Source organism: Babylonia areolata, chromosome 2 (assembly GCF_041734735.1).
Source record: "Babylonia areolata isolate BAREFJ2019XMU chromosome 2, ASM4173473v1, whole genome shotgun sequence".
NCBI lineage: Eukaryota > Metazoa > Mollusca > Gastropoda > Neogastropoda > Buccinidae > Babylonia > Babylonia areolata.
In genome coordinates, this window is record NC_134877.1 from 14531969 (window position 1) to 14536968 (window position 5000).

General features: G+C 46.9%; 1 pseudogene across 1 annotated transcript in view; it reads left to right on the forward strand.

Annotated features, from left to right (window-relative positions):
• The window catches only part of LOC143279178 (uncharacterized), a 20774-nt pseudogene that overhangs the window by 12569 nt on the left and 3205 nt on the right, over window positions 1–5000 (forward strand). Inside the window, exons 2-5 of the transcript XR_013054740.1 lie at window positions 1–1090; window positions 2086–2290; window positions 3136–3357; window positions 4953–5000. The exon at window positions 1–1090 is cut by the window's left edge and continues 634 nt beyond it; the exon at window positions 4953–5000 is cut by the window's right edge and continues 357 nt beyond it. The product of XR_013054740.1 is annotated as an uncharacterized LOC143279178 (transcript). The remainder of the gene's footprint in view (window positions 1091–2085; window positions 2291–3135; window positions 3358–4952) is intronic.

Consider the following 5000-nt stretch of genomic DNA (forward strand, 5'->3'; position numbering starts at 1 on the left):
CTTAGACTTGCCAGTTATTATTGCCACGGTCTCTGTGTGTGTTTGTTGTTGTTGTTGTTGTTGTTGTTGTTGTTTTCCTTTCTTGTCTTCACGTCAAAGAAACGTTTCTCTGTTGGACGGAAATAAAGTCAGCCATGCGGATGTGATCGGCACTAGGAAGAACGTCAGACATCCGATAATCTCAGGGAATTCGATGACTCGTGGAGAAAAACTTTTCTGTCGATGTGTAGTCACGTACTCCCGAAAACGGAGTATGGCTGCCTACATGGCGGAGTAAAAACGGTCATACACGTAAAAGCCCACTCGTGTACATACGAGTGAACGTGGGAGTTGCAGCCCACGAACGCAGAAGAAGAAGAAGAAGAAGTAGTCACGTGTCTTGAAGATTTTAAGTGATTTTTTTTTTTTTTCGTGTCTAAGAAAAGTTTGTTTTTTTTTCTGTTGGAAGGAAATAACACATTGTACGGATGCGATATACAGAAAAACCAACAACAGAACTTCAGACTGCCAACAAACTTCGGATTCCAGTAAGTGACCCGTGACCGGAAAAATACAAAAACCAAACCAAACCCAACGTGTCTATATACGCGCCAGTCATGGGTCTTAAGGACACGCCGATGATGTCAGCGGTCCCTGCACATGACGTCATGAGGTCCCGCGATCACTCAGCCCGCTCCGGGACGTCCTCCAGAGACCAGGCCTCAGCAGGAACAGCAGCAGCAGCAGCAGCAGCGCTGGAGGAGAGTCTGTTGGCCTTGACCCTCAAAGACTCCAGCCTCCAGGAGCAGGACGACGTGTCCTTCAACAGCGAGGTCGACGACATGGAGTACCAGCACGAGCTGATGGGGGCCGGGGCCGGGGACTGTGGTGTGTACGACGACGATGACCTGGCCGACGAGGACTGGGAGCCCGATGAGAGCCGGCTGTCCCGGGCCCTCCGCTCCTGGATGTCCAGCTACGTCATCACCCCCCTGCCCCCTCAGGCGCACGCGGTTCACGAGCCGGTGTTCAGCGCCAGACTAGGCAATGAGCAAGCCATCCGGCGTGCCCCCAGCACGGAGTCCATCAACACTCAGCTGTCCCTCTTCAGGTGGGTATATACTATTTTTGTATTTGTATTTCTTTTTATCACAACAGATTTCTCTGTGTGAAATTCGGGTTGCTCTCCCCAGGGAGAGCACGTCGCAACACAACAGCGCCACCCATTTTTTTGTATTTTTTTTCCCTGCGTGCGGTTTTATTTGCTTTTCCTATCGAAGTGGATTTTTCTACAGAATTTTGCCAGGAACAATCTTTTTGTTGCCGTGGGTTCTTTTACGTGCGCTAAGTGCATGCTGCACACGAGACCTCGGTTTATCGTCTCATCCGAATGACTAGCGTCCAGACCACCACTCAAGGTCTAGTGGAGGGGGAGAAAATATCGGCGGCTGAACCGTGATTCGAACCTGCGCGCTGAGATTCTCTCGTTTACTAGGCGGACGCGTTACCTCTAGGCCATCACTCCAACACAGGCTCGTTGTTTTCTTTTCTGTTTGTGTGTGGGAATAACGACCTTGCGCATTCGTAATAATAATAATGATGTACATTTATATAGCGCTCTTTCTCTCTAAGGGCACAGGGCGCTGTACATGAAAGAAAAATATTACAAATTACATAAAATATTGTATTCGTGTGTATAGTGAGGTCTTTGTTGGTATGTGAACTCTTGTCGTATTTGTCAGTCAGTCAGTCAGTCAGTAAGTCAGTCTTTTTGTCTCTGTGTCCTTCTCTGTCTCTGTCTGTCTGTCTGTCTGTCTGTCTGCCTGCCTGTCTGCCTGCCTGTCTCTCCGTGCGTGCGCGAAGTGTTTGCCAAATGTGTGTGTGTGTGTGTGTGTGTGTGTGTGTGTGTGTGTGTGTGTTTGCGCGATACATATACACATCTATCTATCCACATTATACATGAAAATAGTGTGTGTGTGTGTGTGTGTGTGTGTGTGTGTGTGTGTGTCTGTGTATTATCATTGTCACTATCATTGTTGTTGTTGTTGTTGTTCTTCTTCTTATTATTATTATCATCATTATCATTATCATCATCATCCCTTTCAGCTGCTCCAGCCACGGGTCACGGAAGCGCAAGGACCGGAAGCGGCGACGTGTCCGGCGGAAGAAGACACCCTCCTCCTCGGCGGACCCTGGGGTCCGGGAGAAGCCCCAGTCAGCCGGGCAGGGCAGTCGCTGGGTGGAGCTGTCCAGGAGGAGGAAGGGCGAGCTGGATCGCTTCATGATGGCCCAGTCACACGCCCTCACCCAGGTCAGTCTGACCACAAGTCGTGTTGTGTTGTGTTGTGTTGTGTTGTGTTGTGTGATGACCAGATTAAAAAAAAAATGTTAAGGGGTGGTGATGGTGGTCTAATAAACCATCTACATAACTTACATCGGCATATGTCTTTGTCCTGCTTGTGAGTCTTGATGATCGTGCCATATGTTGTTATTATTATTATTATTATTTTTTATATAACCCTATTGGTTTTAATTCTTCGTCCTCTTCTTCTTCTTCTTCTCATCATCATCATCATTACTTAGTTTCAGGTCTTCCCCTGATGACTGTGGGTTTTACTTCGCATTGATTCCTGTTCCACCAAAGTTTTTTTGCACGACCGCAACTGACAACAGTCAGTGGCATGACCCGCGACAACAACAATCTGTTTTAACGTCGTTGCTGCCTGCCTGCCTGTATGGACGAAGGTGGCAGAATGGTTAAGACGCTCAGCTGCCAGTACAGAGTCCGTGAGGGTGCCGGTGGGTTCGAATCCCGCTCTCGCGCTTTCTCCCAAGTTTGACTGGAAAATCAAACTGAGCGTCTAGTCTTTCGGATCAGACAATAAACTGAGGTGGTCCTGTGTGCAGCACGCACTTAGCGCACTGAAAAAGAACCCATCATGGCAACAGAGGTGTTGTCCTCTGGCCAGATTGTGTAAAAGGAAATCCACTCTGTTAGGTACACAAACATATAAGCATGCACCCAAGGCCTGACAAAGCACGTTGGGTTATGCTGCTTGTCAGGCATCTGCCTAGCAGTTGTCGTGGTGTAGCGTATATGGATTTGTCCGAACGCAGTGACTACAACTTGAGAAACTGAAAACTGGATCTTTCCAGGGAGTCAACCTGATGGAGGAGTCCGAGGCCTTCCAGATGTGCGAGGCTGACGAGCAGAGGGCACTGTACGAGTGCGGACAGCAGAACAAGATGGCGTTCGCTGCCGAGCTGAAGAAGAGCGACAGCATGACCAATATCAAGGAGGCGCTGAGAGGCAAGAGGAGGCAACGCGTGGCCTCTGCTAGCGCCAAGACTTTCCACGGAAAGCCCCTCGACTTTCAGGTAGGTCAGTTTAACTCACTCAGTACGGCCAGTCCTCTCTTCTCCTCTACACAGACCCCTCGGATGTCCAGTGGGTGTCTGAATGACCCAACCTTTAGCTTCCGTCGTCAGAATTGTGGTATTCTTTGTCAACATTCACGTCTTCAGTATAAGAGCCTTCCGCTTGCAGTATTTTGATGATGGTAATTGGGGTGAAACGCTGTTAACGTCGTCTCTTTCGCCGTTCGTATGGAAAGAGTTAATCATTCGTTTTTAAACCAGCCATTTCACAACGACAACGAAACGAAATTCTTCACTCAGTATAGGCCACAGCCCCATTCTGAAGGAATTCAAATGACAAATATTACAATTTTTAGCCGAACAAATGAATGAAGGAAAGTTTTACACGCAAGTTGACAACTTCTTCGGGTAAATCAGTGTCATAATCAATGAATTCAGAAACAATTATCTCTTCTTTAACTGCATCAGCGCACCTCTTGAAGGCTGTATGTAAATATATGGAAACATTCTTCACCACCACCACCACCACCACCACAACAACGACAGCAACAGAAGAAAAGGTGAGCGATGCTCGGGACAGAAACACACACACACACACACACACACACACACACACACACACACACGAAAAACAACAACAACACATACAAAAACAACAACAACACAAAAATAGACAGACATGAAGAGAACTGACAAACAGAGACGTGTTTAAAATACTCTTATACGTACACAGATATGGAGATGAAGACAGATTAATGCCGGATACATACACACATTCATCTATCAATAGAGACAGCGTGTTTGTATTGTAAAAACAAAAAAAAAAGGGTGGCATGGTTTCACAGACGAAATGTGGGTCTCTTGAACTTCCAATTTCATTGTATCAGAAACGACAGCAACAAGAAGAAGGTTAATCCAATTTTTGCAATGAACCAATATATGTATGTATTATTGATTGATTCGTTGCTATAGATACTTATATGGCGCCTATCCTCGGTCGGAGACCAAGCTCTAAGCGCTTTACAAACTCGGGGTCATTTGCACAACAGGCTGCCTACCTGTGTAGAGCGACTGACAGCTGTCATTGGGCGCTCATCATTCGTTTCCTGTGTCATTCAATCAGATATGAGGCACGCACACATACACACTCTGACGGACAGATGGACAGACACGTAACATTTTACGTGTATGATCGTTTTGTTTATTTACTCCACCATGTAGGCAGCCATACTCCGTTTTCGGGAGTGTGCATGCTGGGTATGTTCTTGTTTCCATAACCCACCGAACGCTGACATGGATTACATGATCTTTAACGCACGTATTTGATCTTCTGCGTGTGTTTTACACACGAATGGGGGTTCAGGCACTAACAGGCCTGGACATATGTTGACCTGGGAGATCCGGGAAAAACCTCCACCCTTTACCCACCAGGCGCCGTTGCCGTGATTCGAACCCGGGTCCCTCAGATTGAAAGTCCAGCGCTTTAACCACTCGTATCATTTACTTATTTATTTGTTGATTAGTTAAAAACAAAACAACAACAACAAAAACAAAAACAACGAAGCGACATAAAATTATGTCGACGCCCAAAACAGGAGCTCCACCGACAGCTGCAGAACCAGAAGCTGGCGGCCTTGACCTTG